The sequence below is a fragment of the Triturus cristatus genome, chromosome 10 (assembly GCF_964204655.1).
Source record: "Triturus cristatus chromosome 10, aTriCri1.1, whole genome shotgun sequence".
Taxonomy (NCBI): Eukaryota; Metazoa; Chordata; class Amphibia; order Caudata; family Salamandridae; genus Triturus; species Triturus cristatus.
The window spans coordinates 681,259,057-681,281,292 of NC_140593.1; the positions used below are offsets into that span (position 1 = coordinate 681,259,057).

Sequence of the window (22,236 nt, forward strand, 5' to 3'; positions counted from 1 at the left end):
GCTGCCGAGGAGAGGGAGACTGGCGCCTGCCCGTGCGGGGCTCCCTGTTGCTGAGGGAGAGCCCCGCGGGCACCAGCCGGTAGGAATGAAGGACGGAGGGGGCGCGAGGCACACTACCGGTGCCGGCCCCTGCCACAAGTGAAGAGGCGTGGAGTCCCCCTTGAGCAGCCCGGTAAGTTAAGAAGGGCTGGGGTGCTCCATTGGTGCTTTGTTTGTGCCGACCGTGGCGGTGTTGGATAAATAGTGCTGAGTGGTCACGCCAGGGAGCCGGCCACTCCAACGACGGGGCATAATTGTTCTAAGAGCCTACGTGGCTCTCACAAAGGAGGCATAGTTATTTCCAGAGCCCCCTGTCCGCTCCAATGTTGTGGGCCTATTTGTTTAAAGGGCCAGAGGGGCCCGTGAGCACTTTTCAGTGCCCCCGGTGTGGGGCTGATCTTCACAGCGGCGCCGCAGTTGCGGGCCGCTGCAACACTTGGGGGCATAGTTGATTATCAGAGCCCCGTGTGGCTCCACAGTACTGGGGGACATGGTTGTGTTTAGAGCCTACGTGGCTCCAACGAGGGGCACATTTGTTTCAAGGGCCATTGAGAGCCCATGCCTCATATTTAACTTCCACAGCTGCGCAGCACTTAGTGCCAGCTGCAGCGTTGAGGCCCTGTTCTTGTCCCCAGCTGCCCAGCAAGTAGTGGGCAGCTGCTACGTTTAGGTTCTGGTGCAACCTGGACCCTAATGTGATTTAGGTGCTATTGTGATGTATATACTAATGCTTTGGGTGTTAGGAAATGTACCGTGTGTAGTATGTTTTGCGCACCCTGTGTTTTGTACCTCTAGATATGATTTCTGCATAGGAGGTTGTTTTACCTGTTTAGGTTTATGTTAGGGTGATTATACTTCCCTGTGTGATGTACGCCCCTAGTGTAATTATACTTAGGAGGTAGGGTCTAATGCGTTAGACTTGTGAGAGATTGCATAATGTGTTTATGCCCCTGTGACATATACAGGATAGGTTTTATACCTGATTCTATTGTGATAATGCTGAGGTCATTATTGCGCCAGTAGCTAATGGTTGTGCTCTACAGTGATAATTTGTGTTACAGTTGGTATAAGTTCTACATTTACAATTGGTGATTTGTGCTAATTCTGACAGTGGTCCATGCGGCCCTGTCTTGTGTAAATAGTCCCCTGTAAAATTCTGCCCAGTGCCAGTTGGCACAGTGTAAATTATGTGATTATCATCTAATGTGTTTATTATAATACAAACGTTATTTTTTATATATAACCTTGTGTGGAGTTTCTTTTGTGGTGAGCCTAGGGTGTTGTTGCTGTGTGCGCGCGCAAACGTTTTACACATTGCCTCTGGGATAAGCCTGACTGCTCGTGCCAAGCTACCAAGGGGGTGTGTAACTCCCCAGCCCTGACTTAGAGTGGTGGTCTCTGCCTGGCTTTGGCGCATGCCTTAGCCAACCAGAGATCCCATTTCTTTAGTTCAAAAAGATTTTATTAATAAAAAGTCCAAGATATGACAACATGTTACATCATATGAAATGCATGTCACACATTAGAGAAGTTACATTATAATTAATGAATTGGGTTAAAAATTAAGATAAAAGAAAGAGACTGTTAAAAGCAATAACATAAGTGATTAAATATCAAATAGTTTAGGAACAAGTAGGGGTGTTCAAGGAGGTTTTAAAACTTCTTGTTGGATTGGATGCAGTTGAAAAGAACGTTTAGCACATGCATCTAAATAAATTGTAATGGGTGACCATAAATCTAATCTTTTCGTAGCCAAGTGTATAGGATATACAAAAGAGGTGTCCAACCTATGATTATGGCAAACAGCTATATGAAATTTTAGTAAAGTCTTTCCAATTTGCTGTGATTTGCTGAAATGCAACTGCCAGTAGTAGATCAACAATTTTAACGTTAAGCATAATATTTTCCCAGCAAGATGACAGGCTACCTAGAAAAACATGAGTATAAGAAAAAGTACATATAGTGCCAAAAATCAAATTAATTTGAGACCAAACTTGTTTCCAAAAAGTAAGTACAATAGGACAAGAAAATAACATATGGAATAAATCAGCCTTTGGAGAAGAACAAGTCCAACAAATATCGGGTACAGTGGTGTAAGTCTTGCTCAAAGCAATAGGTGACAATAAAAGTCTATTATAAATTAAAAACAGTGTTTGCGTAGTGTTTGCAGCTCTGGAGGACTTACGAATCTTGGTCCATAATTTATCCCATAAAGACACTGACCAAGAGATTGTAAAGTCTCGTTCCCAGGCCTCTTCAACTTTAGATTTCTGTGGAGCCTTGCCCGTGTCATGTAGAAAATGATATAATGTGGAGGCTTTGTGTGTTTTCATTAACAGGGTTCGTAAATGTGAGGAGGAGTTTGGGATAATTGAAGCACTAGTTGTTGCTGTCAAATGGGTGTATACATCCAAGACAGCTTTTTTAAGTATAAGATATTTGTGTATAAATGAAGCAGGTAAGTTAAATGAGTGACTAAGTGAAGAAAAAGGCAGAAAATCTGAGTGTGAGAATAGCTGATGTATCCAGATGAGACCTCTCCGTTGCCAGGACTTCCAATAAAATGGTTTATTCCGAATAAGTAACCTTTTGTTGTGCCATATTGTAGAACTAAGAAAAGAGTCAGTGGTATTGTGGGGAAAAGGGAATAGAGGCAGTAGTAGCTTAGAGGTCAATTTAATAATAGGAGTAGATAAAGTTTGCGGTTTACGTGAGAATGAGAGATATTCATCAAAGGAGAAGGGGAATAAGAAAAGACGCTCAATTGTGGTCTATAAAGGGCAACTCTCTTTAGGGTCATTCAGCCACAAAGAAGCTTGCCTTATGGTAAGTCGGGAAATCAGGAAAATTGACTCCTCCTTCAGTTTTGGGGCGACTTAATCTAAGTATAGACATTCGAGGTTTCTTCTTATTCCAAAGGTCTTAGTAGAGTTTATCTTCTTAATTTTTTTTGCTGGAATGAGAACTGGGATGTTGGAGATAGTATATATAATTATGGGTGATAGCATCATTTTAATAGTGTCTAGTCGGCCCCACCATGATAAGTAAAGGGGGTGCCATCTGGCGGTTAGATCTGATATCTTTTGTATACATTTGTTCATGCACAATGATACTGTGTCTGATAGTGAGGGTGTGACAAATAAACCTAAACATTTAATGTGGTGGCAACTCCAAGTGAAATTAGAGGTTGCAAAATCAGACTTAAAGGTGTATTTTGTTAAAGGCAAAATCTCATATTTGTCGTTGTTCAGTTTGTAACCCGAAATACTAGAATAGGCTTGTACTTCCGCTGGTTGAGACATGAAGAGTAAAATATCATCTGCATAGGCTGCAAGTTTAATCTGAGAGTGAAGTGTTTTAAAGCCGTGTAAATTTGGATTTTGACGTAATATTGATAGGAATGGTTCCAAAGCCAAATTAAAGAGGAAGGGTGAAAGGGGGCAACCTTGACGCACCCCTCTCCCTAAATCAAAAAATGGGGATATCAATCCATTGGCACACACAGCCGCTCTAGGGTTGGAGTAAAGAAGAGAAATCAAAGAGATAAATTTGGAACCAAAACCAAACCTTTAAGAGAGTAAAACAAGTATATCCATTCAACCCTGTCAAACGCCTTTTTAGCATCCAACGCTATTGCAGCTAGGGAGTCTTTAACACGTGAGGATTTCGACAGGACGTCGAACAAGAGTCACGTATTATCAGTTATATAGCGGCCTTTGACAAATCCAGATTGATCTATCCCTAACAGATCTGGTAGAAATGAGTCCAATCGTAGGGCTAATGCCTTAGAAAATATCTTATAATCAATGTTTACCAAAGATATAGGCCTGTAATTCTTACAATGTTTGGAGTCTTTACCTTCTTTGGGAATAAGACAAATATGAGCATCTAAGAAAGAGCCAGATGAGTGTCCTGACGTGCTGAAAAAATGTATTAGCAAATGCAATATAGGCAATAAGAGTTTAGAACAATGTAATTTGTAATTTGTAATTTGTAATTTGTGGGGGTATTTGTAGAGCGCAACGGTCGCTCCGGAAGGAGCATCTTGGCGCTGATTTCCAGGTAGAAGATCAAGTAACTTCCTAAAGGTAGAAAAGTTAGATGGCTGCCATGGTGTAGTCGTCGGGAAGATTAAAAATCCAAGTTTTTAGTGCTTTCCTGAAGTGTTTTTCTCGGGTTAAGGACCTCAGGAATTTGGGCATGCTGTTCCAAGCTTTAGTGGCAAGATGATTTAAGGTTTTGCCACCTTTGGTTTTCAAAGAGAACCTAGTAGGAAGGATTAGATTGTCCTTAGAGGAACGCAGGGATCTGCTAGGGTTGTAGTGAGGGAAACGCTTGATAAGATATTTTGGCCCGGAGTGATGAAATGCCCGAAATGCTACAATAAGAATCTTGAAAAATATTCTTTTGTGCAGTGGGAGCCAATGTAAAGATTTTAAAGCAGCGGATATTGAAGATTTTCTGGGTAACTTCAGGACTAATCTGGCTGCAGAGTGAAGTACACTTTGGAGTTTTTTAAGTGTAGCTTTCTTGGCGCCAGCCAGAAGACCATTGCAGTAGTCCAAGAGAGCAAGAACTAGGGCCACTGCGACGGTTTGATGATTCCGAAACAACGGCCGGCCACAGTCCTCACGTGTTGGTCGAAAGACAGATCAGTATCAAACAGGACTCCAAGGTTCCTTGCAGTTGTTACAGTCTGGGGGGGAACAGCTGAGTCTTCAGGCCACCATAGGCTAGGACAAAAATTGACATTTTTTCCCATAGGGAGGATCTCGGTCTTGCTGGAATTACATTTTAGATGGTTTAGATCCATCCAACGAAAAACAGCTTTCAGACAGCATTTGAGGTTCTGCTCCGCCTCAGTCGAGTGTTCCTCTAGGGGCACAATGAGTTGCGTATCATCGGCATACGATGTTACGAGTATGCCGAATGACTCAATCAGAGAGATGAGTGGAATTAGGTAAATGTTGAAGAGGAGAGGGCTCAGGATGGAGCCCTGAGGGACTCCAGATGAGACCCTCTTCTCTTTGGAGAGGAAAGGACCTAGGGCGATCGTTTGCGATCTGTCCGTTAGAAAGGACGTTATCCAAGCTAGAGCCCCCTCTGAGATACCAATATCTTTCAGTCTGCTAATCAGAATGGAGTGCGAGATGGTGTCGAATGCCGCAGTGAGGTCTAAAAGAATGAGGACGGCATTCTTCTTCTGATCCTGCAGCAGCTTTATAGAGTCTGTTAACTCAATCAGTGCAGTTTCTGTATAGTGATGGGGGTGAAAGCCTGATTGTTGGGGATGGAGTACATTGTGTGCTTCAAGATACCTTTTAAGTTCTCTATAAACCGTTTGTTCGGTGATCTTTCCTAGTGCTGGAAGGAGCGATATTGGGCGGAGATTAGTAAGTTCAGAGGGGGATTTGTTAGATTTCTTCATCAGGGGTTTGACTATTCCCTGTTTCCACAGGCGAGGTACAATTCCAGTGCTAAGAGAGGAATTAACAATCTTGTTAATAATTGGGTTCACCACGTCAGTGAGTTGATGGAGTATTCTAGGGGGGCAGGGGTCAGAGGGTGAACCAGATTTGCATGCCAAGATAATTTCTCTAGTTTGATCTAAATTAACTGGAGTGAAGTTTTTAAGACTTCCAACAGGGATTTCTTTCTGGGCGGATAAGCTTAAGGTCTGTGTTACTTGGGGAGGAGGAAATTTTTTGGGGATGGCATCTATTTTCTCCTCGAAGAAGTCGGCAATTTGGTTACAAAACTCTTGGGATGGTGGAATTTCAGGTTGTAACGCTCTGGGCTGGGTGAACGTCTTCACAATTGAAAACAATGTTTTTTGTTTATGTTTGGACTCTTTAATGGCGTTTGTATAAAAAAATGTTTTCGCTGTTTTAATGTTGGAATGATAGGTTTCCTCAGCTGGATATATGAAAGTTTGTCTGCCATGCAGTACATTCTACGCCATTTGCGTTCAGCTTTTCTGCAAGCTAGATGGGCTATTGCTAGCTCTGGGGTGAACCAGGGGGCTCTGGTCTTAGATTTTTTATCTATTCTTCGGGGACGATTGGGAGGTTCACGAGCTTTAATTTCCTGACGAATCCAACTGTGGAAAAGGTTAGCGTCATGTTCGACGTTACCGGTAAAGTTAGGAATCTGAGAATTGGTGATGGGATTTAGGTCGATGTTTTCCTCTACCTTTTTCCAGTTAACGAGGTTATCCGGGTGTGAGCTAGGTTTACTGGTAGTTAGCACGCGTGAAGTTTTAATTTGGAACGGGATCAGGCTATGATCAGTCCATATTTGAGGGACAGGAGGTAGGGTTGTTAGAGGGGAGAGGTTAGTGCAAACCCCATCAAGTGTATGCCCTAGTAAGTGAGTGGGCTGATTAACTCTTTGATGGAGATTAAAGATTAAAGATTTCTAGGGTCTGAAGAAAGTTGTTGACTTGTACATCGGTTTTGGACTCAAGGTGTAGATTAAAGTCCCCAACGAGAGTGAAATGTGGATATCTGAGGAGGAGGTGAGCCAAGGAGTCACTCAAAGGGTCTAGGAATCTGGTGGCATTACCAGGGGGGCGATATATCAATCCTCCGGAGAAGGACGACGAGTCGTTAAGTTTGATAGAGAAGCCAAGACCTTCCATGTCTTTTAGGGGGTCTAAGTTAAACGTGTGGCAGTTGAAGCTGTTTTTGAGTACTACAGCGACACCACCACCTCTTCCCTTCAGTCTGTCCTGCCTAAAGATGGAAAAGCCCTGGGGGAGGGCTATGGCTAGATCAGGGTTACTATCGTCCGTTAGCCAAGTCTCAGTAATCAGGAGGCAATCAAGATCTAAATTTTGGATAAGGTCCCTTATGTCTTGGCTGTGCCGACACATGGAGCGAGCGTTGATCGGCCCTCCTTTAAAGTGTGGTGAGTTATCCGTGGAGTTGGTTACGGAGGTAGGTGATTTAGCTGGGTCGCTGTCAGAGGACCAACGGCAGAATTTACAGCTGAAGGGACCATATAGGTTCTTCATGTCAGGTTTGCAATTGCAATTGTACATCCCGCGTAGGTGGTATAATTCGTTAGGCAGATACCTTACTAAGGGGGGAGTTAGGACAGAATTTCCTGCGCCTGTCGCGGACTTGGCGCAGACGGGCGCAGACGGGCTTGCCTTAGGCGCGCCTTCGGCGCGCAAACGACGCTCCCGCTGCGCTCGTCTGCTGCGCTTCCTGTGCATGCACATATCTAGTTGAGGGGGTGTGGCCTCAAGGGGGTGTGGTCAGCGAGCACGCCTGTGGGAATGGCGGCCGCTCGAGTAAACAAACAAACGCTACAGCGTTCAAATCGGCTGTGCGTGAGAAGAGGAGCGAGTGGCTGCTGCCCCAACCAGAGTAATGAGGGCGGTAAGCTTTGTATTGTCAGTGCGCAATTAAAACATAGCAAATTAAGTGACACCAATACAGTTTTTAAAACCAGGAAGAAACAAGAAATCGTACCGCCACCTCCCGGCTTCCGCCTCAGGAGTGGGTTAGGAAATCGACGTGAACGCTAGTGATCAGCGTTTTTATAGGCTGTGCAGGGGGGCGTGGCCTCAAGGGGGCGTGGTCAGCGAGCACGCCTGTGGGAATGGCGGCCGCTCGAGTAAACAAACAAATGCTACAGCGTTCAAATCGGCTGTGCGTGAGAAGAAGGAGCGAGTGGCTGCTGCCCCAACCAGAGTAATGAGGGCGGTAAGCTTTGTATTGTCAGTGCGCAATTAAAACATAGCAAATTAAGTGACACCAATACAGTTTTTAAAACCAGGAAGAAACAAGAAATCGTACCGCCACCTCCCGGCTTCCGCCTCAGGAGTGGGTTAGGAAATCGACGTGAACGCTAGTGATCAGCGTTTTTATAGGCTGTGCAGGGGGGCGAGGCCTCAAGGGGGCGTGGTCAGCGAGCACGCCTGTGGGAATGGCGGCCGCTCGAGTAAACAAACAAACGCTACAGCGTTCAAATCGGCTGTGCGTGAGAAGAAGGAGCGAGTGGCTGCTGCCCCAACCAGAGTAATGAGGGCGGTAAGCTTTGTATTGTCAGTGCGCAATTAAAACATAGCAAATTAAGTGACACCAATACAGTTTTTAAAACCAGGAAGAAACAAGAAATCGTACCGCCACCTCCCGGCTTCCGCCTCAGGAGTGGGTTAGGAAATCGACTTGAACGCTAGTGATCAGCGTTTTTATAGGCTGTGCAGGGGGGCGTGGCCTCAAGGGGGCGTGGTCAGCGAGCACGCCTGTGGGAATGGCGGCCGCTCGAGTAAACAAACAAACGCTACAGCGTTCAAATCGGCTGTGCGTGAGAAGAAGGAGCGAGTGGCTGCTGCCCCAACCAGAGTACTGAGGGCGGTAAGCTTTGTATTGTCAGTGCGCAATTAAAACATAGCAAATTAAGTGACACCAATACAGTTTTTAAAACCAGGAAGAAACAAGAAATCGTACCGCCATCTCCCGGCTTCCGCCTCAGGAGTGAGTAAAATTCGACAGTGAAACCATCGGGTCCAGGAGCTTTGTCACATTTGAGGGATTGAATGGCGCTCAACAACTCTTGTTGCGTCAAATCTGATTCTAAGGAAGCTAAATCAGGAAGAGCATCCTGAGGCTTTTGAATGGTAGAGAAGAAATGTGATAGGGCATGTTCATCAGGTTGTGTTTCAGAAGCACACAATGTTTTGTAAAAAAGCGAAAATTCCTGTAAAATGTGTTCGTCCTTAAACTTTAGAACTGAATTCGCATCATAAATGGATTCAATGTTCAATTTGTTATGCTTAACTTTCAAGTAATTAGCCAAAATTTTCCACCATAAAATTTAGTACTAGATTTTAACAAATATAGAGAGGCGTCTTCCGTGGATTTTTTATTAAATTGCATTTTGGCTTTGATAAGAGCAGCTAAGCAGTCTTCTGTGTGTGAAGTATAATAAGAGTGCTCCAATCTCTTAATGTCTTGAAGGAGAGCCATAGTCTGTTTACACGCGACTCTACACTTCCTTGCTACATAGGAGAGTATGAAATCCCTAGCCGAGGCTTTAAAAGCATCCCATAGGGTAGGGAAGGGCATGGAATCAGTTTGATTTATCGTGTAAAATTCCTCAAAGAAGGTGATAAAGGAAGCAGTAAATTTTTGGTCTAAAAGAAGGGAGTTGTTAAATCGCCATCACCTGGGACCTGTGATTCTAGGCAGAATGTCAAGACCAACAGAAACTGGGGCGTGATCTGATAGCAGAATAGGACCAATTTCTGCGTGAGTGAGGGTTTGCGAGATATTATGGGAGACAAAAATGTAATCAATTCTTGATTGGGAGTGATGGGATGGGGAGTAAAAAGTAAATTCCCTGGTGATTGGGTTGCAAAGTTGCCAAGCATCAAGGAGCTTATGTTGAGTTATGGTATGGACAAAGGATCTATGAGGTTTATTTGGTGAAAAGGGAGTCTTAGAATTCCTATCAATGAATGGATCAAAAATCTGATTGCAATCGCCAGCTAAAATGAAGTTGTCACTAATGCATTTAGAGATATGTTTGGCGAGTGTGGGCCAGAAGGAAGGATCTCCACAAGTAGGGGCATAGACATTTAGAAGAGAGACTGGAACACTCTTTAAAGATAATTTAACACTCAACCATCTACCATGAGTATCCGACTCTTGGGATAAGAGTGAGAATGAGAGAGATTTACGACAAAGTATCATTACTCTGTTACGTTTACCATCGCCTGGGGAAAAGAAAACCTCTCCCACCCAGCCCCTCTTTAACTTTAAGGATTCGCCTCTGAGAGATGAGTTTCTTGTAGAAAGGCAATGCCAGCATTCAATTTGGCTAAGTGAGTCAAAACTCGTTGTCTTTTAATGGGAGAATTCAAACCCCTAACGTTCCAGGTTATCACCTTTAATTACATAAAATGATGAAAATTGGTTGAGCAAAAGATATAAAAGAAGAACCCAATTTAGAAAAGGAAAAATTTAAAATATGAAAAATAAGCAAAATTACTGTTAATATAGTATCTAAAAAGAAAAGGACATGAGAACTATGTAACAAGAACGAAGAAAAAAGTAGTAGATTAAGAGATGAATATAACATATGTACAATAGAAAAAATGAGTATTGTAACTTCAAACGAAAAAGAGTGAAGGAAAATGATGAAAAGCAGATATGCAAGAATGAGTTTAAGAAAGAAGTAGGAGTAAGAAAAACAAGAAAAAGTATTAAGGACATCAAAAAGGCAAATGCATACAGAATAGAGAAAAGACTGAACAGACATGAGAAGTAGGACACCGAAAACAAAAGACAAAACAAAGAACATACCCATGGAGGGAGGATGTGAATGGAGGGGAAGGTGAGGCCACATGGACAGACGGGACATCCGAACACGGACAAACAGGAAACCAGGGAGAAACCACGCCATGAACTTAGGAGATCTGTGGAAGCAAGAAGCAACAGTTAAACAAAGAAATAGCAGGATAAAAAAAACACATCTTAAGCCAAAACAGAACAATAACCGAATTAAATCCATGAACAACCATTGCAAGGGAAATAAGCTGTGTTAAGAGAATATAGAACTTATGCAGAACCTTGGAAATGAGAATAAAACGTTAAGTAGTTACAAAACATTAAGGTGCCGATTCCGATCCGTTAAAAATATTCCCCGTACGAATCGTATCCGGATTTTTTTCCATACGAATCGTACATGTCCCGTACAAACTGTACTATGGTAGTGTTGCTGTACGCGTACGCCATGGTGATACGGACCCTACACACGCGTGTACGGACCGTATCACCATGGCGTACATGTACGGCAGCACAACCATCGTGATACGGACCCTACACACGCCTGTACGGACCTTATCCCTATGGCGTACGCCTACGGCAACACAACCATAGTGATACGGACCCTACACACGCATGTACGGACCGTATCCCTATGGCGTACGCCTACGGCAACACAACCGTAGTGATACGGACCCTACACACGCGTGTACGGACCGTATCCCTATGGCATACGCCTACGGCAACACAACCATAGTGATACGGACCCTACACACGCGTGTTCGGACCGTATCCCTATGGCGTACGCCTACGGCAGCACAACCATAGTGATACGGACCCTACACACGCGTGTACGGACCGTATCACTGGAGTGGTGGTGCCCTAGGGGCGTGGAACGCACCGTACCTCTGTGTGTATAGTGAAATTACATAGGGGACACATGAGGGACAAGTATAAGGGCCTAAATGCATGCTGGTTGTCATGGAGACCGAGTTTCAATTTCAAATGTTTTCATCAGGTGGCCAGCAAGAGTCGGTTGGAGACAATATACTATGTTGCAAAGTGGTTGTTGACTTGACATCATGCTCAATTTTTAAACCATGCAAAGGCCCTCACTGGGGTAGGTTTAAAGGGATTGGAGGAAACGTAGGATGCAAATGAGATTGACCAATCACTCTGTACTCCTGTAAATGAAACAGGCCAGCAAGGCAAATATAAGGCAGCCAGGTCCCATGAGAGAGCACTTACCTGCACAACCTTTCATTCCACACCACTGCTGCTGCTCGTGATTCCTCTGGCACCATGTCCAGGTCTGTGGAGAGGGCCCAGCCATTCACCCTGGAGGAGAATGTGGCATTGCTGGATGTCATCCTCCCACAGTACCCCAGCCTGTATGGGAGACCAGGGGAGCAGGTGAGTGCTGACTCCACTAGCTTAGACTGTGCCCCTTTTTTGTGACTGTCACTTCTGGCATTGTGTCCAGGTGTGACAGATATGCAATGTTGTTTAGAGTGGGTCCCAGGGGGGAATGCCTCATGTCTCCCATGCAGAGCATGCTGTAGTGCATGTCTGCACTCCTCACTTGCATAGTGCTTACTGTGACAATCACTGCATGGAGCATGCCACATTCAGCCTGGCTAATCCACTTGGGAATATTGTTTCTGTGGCACTGATGTGATTCTGTGTTCCCACCAGTGTGACAGGTGACTGTACCCACAGATGTGTGTGAGTTGAGTGTACCTGTGGTGAGAGTGTCCAAATGATGTGTTCGTCCCCTGGACATTGGTGTGTGTGTAAGTCCCCTGTCATGTGGGTGAGTGTCCATGTGGAGTGTTACCGCCCAGATGCATGAGGGATGCATATACCCTACCCATCTGATGTGAGCAGGGAGCAGTGCTGTGTGTCTAACGTGCTGGGCTAGCCCAACACCTGTGACACCCCCCAGTCAAGTGGCACATGTGCAGAGTGAGGTTTGTACCCGCAGTTGCCAATGGCAGGTGATTGTCCTGTGCCTGTGTGTGTCTGTGTACTCTGCTGAGGTTTTGTCAGTGGCCGGGGGCATGTGACTGCTGTGAGGTGCTGTACATGATCCTGGTGTAGCTTGTGATGCACAGTGTGAGCCATGATCATTGATTCTGTCGCACCCCTCATGCCACCTGTGTACTTTAAAAGCCACGTAGTGCATTTTGCCTTCCCCAGAGGATAATGTCCCTATGACAAAGGTGCAATGAGTTGGCTGCATACTATGCCCTGTTCACACCTGCCAAATTGTTAAAATGTGTGTCTCTGTGACATGTAGCAGGTGTGTTGATGTTGTCTCACTTTGTCATCCTCACAGGTAGGCACCTATGCCAAGGGGGAGATCTGGAAGGCGGCCGTCAGGGCCGTGAGGTCGGTGGAGGGTCGGAAGCGGCGCCTGGCCCAGGTGAGGAAACGCTGGCAGGATATCCGGTGCTGGACCAGGAGGATCGCCCGGGTCCTGCTGGGGAACTCACCACCACGCCCCCATGGCGGGCGTCGCCAACTGACCCACCTAATGAAGCATGTCCTGGCGGTGGTCTTCCCAGAGATGGAAAGGCGCTTACTGGAGAAGCAGCAGCAGGAAGGGGGTAGGTACATGTGTGTTTGTTGTGTGTCACCAGCTTTTGGAAGTGCGCAGTCGCATGGATACACTGCCAGGGTTTAAATGTGCAGTGCATATCCTGTTCCACAAAGTCAACCCGTGCTGTTCTTCCTCCCTTCCCCTCCTTGACATGTGTTCCCGGGGCAGTGGGTAGTCACTCTTGCACAAGGTTATCTAGGCTGGTAGTTAATCCAAGTGCCCAATGCTTGCAACATCATGTGTGGGGGTGGTGTGTTACATGTGTTGTGAGCTTGCCTGTGCCCTGGCCAGTTCAGTCATTGTGGGGTCCATGTTAGTTGGCACTGCTGCTGAGTCCCGACATAGGAGTGTGTCTTTAAAGTGTACTGCCTTATAGCATGCATGACCAATGTTGTGCCCTCAGACATGATGTGCATGAGTGTGAGATATGCATAGTGCAGGGACGGTCGCTTCTGTTGCAGTCATATCCATACAGGACCAAGGAGAGATGTGGCCACTACAGTCCCCTGGGGCACCTTTTCCTAGGTATCATGTGTGTCATCCAACACTGTGGACATTCTCTGTGTCTTCAGCATAGGTTGGGCTCTGTGGCATTGTACCCTGGCCTAATTTGTATTTACGTAAAGTGTGCTACATGTGTCCACTGTACAGGGTGACCCACTTTGGCTTGTGCATACTCACAGTGGCCAGTGCCTGTGTGTCTTGGTACAACTATCTGATGATGGTTGTTTGTCAATTATATGTGTGGACAGGCGCACAAGGGGTACTTTGTGTACACTCAGGATTTATTGAAGGGCATGTTTGTAATCCCCGAGTAGGAGGTGTAAGTACTTCCTCTGTCTCAATCACATTGTCTCAGGTAGGGTGGGGTTTGTGCAGGGAAGGCCTACATGTCCAAACCTTATGTCTCCTTGCCAGGTCTGGCCTGTGTGATGACTGTCTGAAAATACACTCAACATGCAGTGACCCAGTCATGTTGGGCATGGTTTCATGTATTTGCTAAGCAGCATGTGCCAAAAGTTAGGAGACATGGTTCCTGCTCATCCCTTTTTTGACAACGGTGTGTGGTCCAGATGCTGTGCTCGACTGTCCCCAGAGACTGGCTCCTCTGTCTAATTTGATATCAAGTCATTTGCTGTTGTGTCATGCTCTCCATTGTTTCCCAGTGGCATGGTGGGTCAACCAACTGTGTGGTGCAGGGCCTACATATGTGCGTAGTATTGTAGATGTTACTCATGTTGTTTTTCATGCTATGCACTGTGACCTATGTAGTTTTGAATCATGTGTCATATGTATACGGGTGTCTGATTATTCCTGTCTCTTCACCTTGCCCACAGCATCGTCGGGGGAAACCGAGGGAGACACTGGCACGGACCTTGAGGAGGGATCCAGCACCGGTGCCACCAGTGCTGGCGAGTCTGGTGCAGCGAGTGGCACGGAGGCCGAGGGGAGTGAGGCGGAGGACCTGTCCAGTCCCACCACCGACTATGATGCTGACGGGTCTGAGGCTGAGCTCCCAGAGGGGGCGGAGGCTGCTCCCAGAGCTGAAAGCAGCACTCCATCTCTCGCCGCCCCCTCCATTCCCATCACCGGCCTCCCACTTGCTCGGGTCCCTTCCCTCCGTGCTAGGCGACAACATGTCTCTTTCGTGCCAGGCACCGCACCCCCTGCCCCTGTCTCCCCTGCTGCCGTCAATGTCGAGTCTGTGGACATTCTGCGGCAGTTGCAGGTTGGTCAGACATCGCTGCTTCATGTCCTCCATGGCCACACCAGACTAATGACACAGATGGTGTCGTACATGGAGGGCATGTCAGCAGCGACGTCGGACCAACGGATGTTGCTGAGGTCCATAGACTCGTCACTGACTGAAGCAGTGGATCTCCAGCAGCGCTCCATCCCCCCCTACCCCTACACCATCCACACTTCCCACTCCCATGCCTGTCCCACGCACACCCAGATGTCCCCATGCACGCACCCCACCAGACACAGACAGCACACCACCAGGGAAGACCAAGCGCACACCTCCTGTCACGCACACACAGGGGGAAGTAGGCACACCCACTGGGTCGGGGGGCAAACCGCTGCCACGCAGCCACAGTGGGAGTGCGCAGTCCTCACAACCCACTTCCTCCAAAACCACTCCCCTTAGCTCTCCTGGCAAACTGTCAGATAAGGAGTCCTTCGTGGCCAGTGTTGTTATTGTTATTGTTATTGTTATTTTGGATTTATATCGCGCCCAATCACCTGCAGGTCTCTAGGCGCTCGAAATCTCTAGTTACAACAATAAGCTTGGCAGACATTGCAAGAAAACACTCCCTGGTCTAGCTGACACTCAGAATCCTTCTAAACATCAGTGTTTTTAGCATCTTCCTAAACCGCAGGAGGTTCCCTTGTGTGTCCCTCAGCCCCAGTGTGGCACCACCCTGCAAGCGGTGGAGGCAGTGCCCGGCCAGGGTAGTTGAGTCCCCCCCCTGTCCACACCCTCCCCCAGTAGCGCTGCAACCCATCCCTCCGACCCCCCCCTCCTTGGGGCCTGTGGTTCATTCGGGTGCAGGGGAGATGCTGGAAGAGCTCGCAACCGTGTATTGCGCCCTGCTAACCACCACCTTTGGTGCTGCCCCACCCCCTGTGGTGGAGTCGTCCGTCCCTGCACCCACGACACCTACCCTTGCCCCTCCTGTCCCTGCGGTGCCTGGTCCTTCCCCCCCCACATGATGCCCCCCTTCTGTGGATGATATGAAAGTGTGAACTGTGCAGGCAAGCTAGGGGAGACACGTCCCCAAGTGTCCCCCACCAGGACTTCGCACATGACCTGGCCTATGGGCCCTGTATATAGTTGACATTTCTTTAGCTATGATTTTTCGTGCTGAATAAAGCATTTTGTTTTTCATTTGCACACGGATGCTTTACTGGTCTTGCTGTTGGTGGTGCTGCTCCATGATTTGGGGTGGTGATAATGTGTTAGGTGTCTGGGAAAGATTGAAGTGTGCTGCTCATGGGGTGTACCCTGGTATCTGTGTGCCATCACAAGGTATCTGCAAAAAATCTTTGGTCATGTAAGCTCTTACTGTATGGTGACATTGTCCCAAGGTGTGTTCCTTCCTGTGTGGACTCTGACATCTTCCCTGCAGGGTGTTTCCCAATTGTTGTGCTGAGCTCTGTCTACATTGCCTGGGTGTGTGACGGATCCCTTCAACTTTGGACATGCATGCTCGGCAATGTCTCCACCTGCATCATTTGTGGCATCCTTGGTGGTCACTGTACTTGTGTATGGAGTATATTGACATGACTTCATGTGGACATGTTCCCTTTACGCACTATGCATGTGTGTACTCCCAGCCTCGCACACATGTGTTACGTGTTCTGCAGGGTCTTTGGGCACCTGTCTGACAATTGTGGGCATTGTATCTGTGGGTACTCCACCCTTTTCCTTCCATGGGAGGCACCAACTTGTTGGCTGCCCCAGCACCTGTACATTCCTATCAGTCCTGGAATGTGCGTGACAGTGTGTGTTCCCTTTGGGTCTCTTAGTTTAGTAGGGTGGCACATGAATATACAGTCTTGTTGCCTGCTCTCAGTGTGTGTATTGTGCTGCCAGCGCCAGGGGTGGGTAAGCATGTGTCATATGTCATCACACCCACATGTGGTGTGTCATGCAGTGGGGGATGGACATCCACCCTCATGGGAGTAGGACACTGCTGTCAGTGATGTGTTGGCATGCCACTCTCAATATAGTCACACTTTGTGTATGCCTTCATGCACCCATGGAGTTTTGCTACTTGTAGGATGGTGTACACACCACCATGTCTCTGTCCACTGCTGGGAGGACTCTGCACCCACCCCTCCTGTGTCTGGGCACTGCTGGGAGGACTCTGCACCCACCCCTCCTGTGTCTGGGCACTGCTGGGAGGACTCTGCACCCACCCCTCCTGTGTCTGGGCACTGCTGGGAGTGATAGGCACCCACCCCTCATATGTCTGGGCACTGCTGGGAGGACTCTGTACCCACCCCTCCTGTGTCTGGGCACTGCTGGGAGGACTCTGCACCCACCCCTCCTGTGTCTGGGCACTGCTGGGAGTGATAGGCACCCACCCCTCCTGTGTTTGGGCACTGCTGGGAGTGATAGGCACCCACCCCTCCTGTGTCTGGGCACTGCTGGGAGTGATAGGCACCCACCCCTCCTGTGTCTGGGCACTGCTGGGAGGACTCTGCACCCACCCCTCCTGTGTCTGGGCACTGCTGGGAGGACTCTGCACCCACCCCTCCTGTGGCTGGGCACTGCTGGGAGGACTCTGCACCCACCCCTCCTATGTCTGGGCACTGCTGGGAGTGATAGGCACCCACCCCTCATATGTCTGGGCACTGATGGGAGGACTCTGCACCCACCCCTCCTGTGTCTGGGCACTGCTGGGAGTGATAGGCACCCACTCCTCATATGTCTGGGCACTGCTGGGAGGACTCTGCACCCACCCCTCCTGTGTCTGGGCACTGCTGGGAGGACTCTGCACCCACCCCTCCTGTGTCTGGGCACTGCTGGGAGTGATAGGCACCCACCCCTCCTGTGTCTGGGCACTGCTGGGAGGACTCTGCACCCACTCCTCCTGTGTCTGGGCACTGCTGGGAGGACTCTGCACCCACCCCTCAAATGTCTGGGCACTGCTGGGAGGACTCTGCACCCACCCCTCAAATGTCTGGGCACTGCTGGGAGGACTCTGCACCCACCCCTCCTGTGTCTGGGCACTGCTGGGAGGACTCTGCACCCACCCCTCCTGTGTCTGGGCACTGCTGGGAGTGATAGGCACCCACCCCTCCTGTGTTTGGGCACTGCTGGGAGGACTCTGCACCCACCCCTCCTGTGTCTGGGCACTGCTGGGAGGACTCTGCACCCACCCCTCCTGTGTCTGGGCACTGCTGGGAGGACTCTGCACCCACCCCTCCTGTGTCTGGGCACTGCTTGGGCTGATGGCCACACACCCCTATGTGTCTGTCCACTGGCGTGGTACGACCCGTACCCATGCTCTTGAGGCGTGGGTATGGCCGTACCCCTACGGCACCCCAACAATGGCGTAGGGCCCGTACCCACGTCCCACAGGCATGGGTACGGGCCGTACCACCATTGTTGGGGAGACGTAGGTGTACGGCCCGTACCCACGCCTTAAGAGCGTGGGTACGGGTCGTACCACGCCCACCCCTACGTCACCCCAACAATGGCGGTACGGCCCGTACACACGTCCCAAAGGCATGGGTACGGGTCGTACCACGCCCACACCTACGTCACCCCAACAATGGCGGTACGGCCTGTACCCACATCCCAAAGGCATGGGTACGAGCCGTACCGCCATTGTTGGGGTGCCGTAGGGGTACGGGCTGTACCCTCGCCTTAAGAGCGTGCGTACGGGTCGTACCACGTCCACCCCTACGTCACCCCAACAATGGTGGTACGGCTCGTACCCATGCCTTTGGGAGGTGAGTACGGGCCATACCGCCATTGTTGGGGTGACGTAGGGGTACGGCCCGTACCCATGCCTTTAGTGCGTGGGTACGGGTCGTCCCACGCCCACCCCCACATCACCCCAACAATGGCGGTACGGCCCGTACCCACATCCCAAAGGCATGGGTACGAGCCGTACCGCCATTGTTGGGGTGCCGTAGGGGTATGGGCTGTACCCACGCCTTAAGAGCGTGGGTACGGGTCGTATCACACCCACCCCTACGTCACCCCAACAATGGTGGTATGGCTCGTACCCATGCCTTTGGGAGGTGGGTACGGGCCGTTCCGCCATTGTTGGGGTGATGTAGGGGTGGGCGTGGTACGGCCTGTACCCACGCTCTTAAGGCGTGGGTACGGTGCGTACCACAATTGTTGTGTTGCCGGTTCGCGTCCATGTCGACTTCCGTTGTGGCGGATGCAGGCCTTGGTGGAGACGCCCCCACCCCCGAAGTGACCATGCCCTGGGGGTCAGGTATGTACAGGGCATGTATGAATTTGGACTTGGGTGGGGGTTATGTTTCCTGCCCCTGCCCCCCCCTTTTTTCCTGGGTGTTGTTCTAACCTTCTGCGGCGTCTGCGTCGGTTCCTGTACACCAGGTGGACTGCTATGAGGGCCGGATGACACGTAGGTTGGGGTCCATGGCTGTCCGACGTGTACAGGTGCTCCTTCTGCGCGTCGTCCTGATTTCCCGGCAGTTTTTGGCTGCCGTAAAATATTATCCGTGCGGAGTGACGTGGGCACGGATCGTACTTGCTGGTTCATGAAACGCTGCCTGACTCCGTCCGGACGTCACGTCCGCGGTGTCCCGGATCCGATTTGTAAGTTTTTTTTTGCCAGTCGGTGTTTTGTACGAATCGTACGGAAACGGTGTTTCTGTACGAATCGTACTTGCAGGTTTGTAAGGTTTTTCCCGGGTACGGGTCGGATGGAGAAAACGCTCCGTCCGATGATTCGTACCCGGTTTTTCCAGGATCGGAATCGACACCTTTGTATTGAATGATGAGGAGGAAGCAGAGGAATCCATGCAATCTCACCGGATCATCGTAAGTAGTAGTTTTGTTGTTGTAGGTGACCTTGAAGAGACAAGGATGAAAAAGTCCATAACGAGCTCCCAGTGAGCGAAGATCAGATCTCATATTAAGGAATGCTTTACGTTTATTGGCAGTATCCTTAGCGTAATCCTGAGCAAAACATAGAGTAGAACCAGACCATATGATTTTCGGAATATATTTAGATGGTGATAAAACTTTGAGTAAATCGGTGTATTCCAAAAAGTACAAGATTACACCTCTCGGTCGTTGCGATAGTGAAGGGTTGGAAGCAACTCGTCCCAATCTATGTGCTCGTTGGATATTGAGAACAGTACTCTCTGGCAAGTGAAGCAGCTTAGGCAGAAAGGATCTGAAAAAGGAGATAGCGTCTGATCCTTCAAGTTCTTCTTCCAGGCCGTAGATGCGAAGATTGTTTCATCGATTACGGTTTTCAAGGTCCTCGACTTGACGCTGAAGCACTGAAACTTGGGAATGGAGTTGCGAGACGCTTGCACATGAAACCTTGAGTGAGGAGATACTTTGTTCAACTGTTGAAACTCTGGTATCTAACTGGGACCAATTATCCGTGAGGACTTGGAGCTTAACATTAGTCTCTTCCATAAAGGGTTGAAGAGCTCTGATTTCTTCCAACAGGAGCTCCATGGAGACCGGTGAGGCAAATTTGGGTGGAGAAGGGGGATCCTTTTTCAGTCGTTTTGTGATGGATTTCCCTTGAGCTGCAGGAGGATCCATTTTAGGCTCAGAAGATTGCTGCAAAGACGGTAATGAATCCTCGAATTTGGAAAACTCTGCAAAGATTCTTGAGTTTTTAACAAAAGTTTGCTGCAATTTTGAGGACGTCTTGGTTCTGCCCATCAAAGATATAAAAAATTTAAAAACATATGATGAAAAACCAGGGAGACTACATTTGAGATGTGATCAGGAAAGTAAAGTCGCAGAAATGATCAATACAACTATGTCTTCCTGTGAGCAAGTTATGCAGGAGTTAAAGGCACATGGAAGTCAATGTCACTCAAAAACATGAGGAGAGTGAAGAGTGGTTACGCCAAATGGTTCTCCAATACATGACAGCAAAAAATGCAATATTATTTATAATGCTCCAAGTTAAAATGCACTGCAAAGTGACTGCCGGTAACTCCTTTCCTCAGTAAATGGAGGTACATGTGGTTGAAAAACATGAGAAAAGCCAGTACATCTGTGTCTCCCTATGGGCATTCAAACAGGGGTCGGTATTAAACAAAAGGAAAGTGAAGCATAGCATTGAATCAATATGAGGAAGTTTATGGCAGAATGCGTTAATGCATCAGGTAAAACCAAATGATAATAAAAGCAGCAATGTTGCTTGTAGTACTCCTCAGAATTCAGTGTCAGAAAATGGCTGCCAATAAGTCCTTTTCGTAATTAAGAGGATTTCACACGGATAAAGCAGCATGTAGCTAAGGCAGAAGTAGCAAAACTTATAAGAATACCCAAGAATCTCTGTTGAATGGCAAAAAGCAGCCGGCACATGTCGATGGGTTTTATAGTCCAGGAGCTCCGTATGCGGTAAAAAAGAAAATGGCGGCCGCTACGGAGTGTTGCTTCATGGGAGAACTTGTGAGGCGAGGAAATGCTTTTCAGCGAACGCGCAAGGATGAAAAGACCCGCATCGTTGACCGCATACCTTCAGATAGCCATAACATCGAAGAGCTTCATGAGAAACGTCTAGAAGAGCGGTTTCGCCGAGGTGGGTCTCGGAGCCTCACTCGGATACCGCCATGTTCCGCGGGTGCCAAGCCACACCCCAGAGATCCCATTTCTAACACCAATGTTTTATGTTACATTTTAAATGACTTCTAGGTCAAGGGCAATGTCTTTTTAGTGTTTGTGATAATGTCTTGAAAATTATAGATGCCATAGATCAAGAACCTAATTGCCCGTGTTAATTATGTTAAGCAAATATGTTTTCTCTATCTATCTATGCAATATATTGTACTTATTGTACCCATATTTAAGGCTACAGACATCAGAGTACAATGAGCAATATAAAACAAACTACACAGTCTAAAATAAGATCTTTTTAAAAGCAACTTTAAAGCTCTCCTGACACGCATCTCCTCCCCTGCGTCTAACCTTGCAGCAAACTAAATATTCGCTGTCTGCTTCATAAAGAAGGAATAATTCAAAACCCCAGCTTTAAAAACTTTTAATTAACTCCACTGGGAGGAGGAACATTCAAAACCGATTTATATAGTAAATGACTTGAAAGATATACACACCACGTACCTGCATCTTAAGTAATACCATAAATGACTTTTCTTTGGGGGAAATATCCTCCACACCCCAGGGTCTTTCGCTCCTCCGACGGGGTCATCACTGATCGTTTTCCGAATTAAAATGTGTAATTTCCATTCTTCTGCACTGTACTGGTGCCACGATGGCCTTTTGAGCTAGTGCTTGATGATGATTAATTAGGACTTCTCACAGAGAGCCAGACGTGTAGTGCTCTGAACAGCATAGTCTCGCAGGTGGAGGGAAATCAAATGCTAAAAATATTGATCAACGCTGAAAGCAGCATAGCAAAACTAAAATAGGTTACTTTAACTAGACTCCCACGTGAGCTCACAGCAAATCAGCTACACGTCAAGGCACATCTTTAGGTGCACATGCCGGCCAAGTCCCAAAATTATTTATGTGTGTAGGAAGTGGTATTACAGGAGTAATCATTTACGTCGCTTTACCTGTGAATCAGCCTGGAAATGCACAATTCCCCTTTTAGAAAAAGTGCAAAGAGG

At 47.9% G+C, this 22,236-nt stretch overlaps 1 protein-coding gene across 1 annotated transcript in view; it reads left to right on the forward strand.

Moving 5' to 3' along the window:
* TMEM114 (transmembrane protein 114) overlaps nucleotides 1-22,236 on the forward strand; it is a 797,325-nt gene that overhangs the window by 206,994 nt on the left and 568,095 nt on the right. The gene's annotated exons all lie outside the window — the stretch shown is intronic.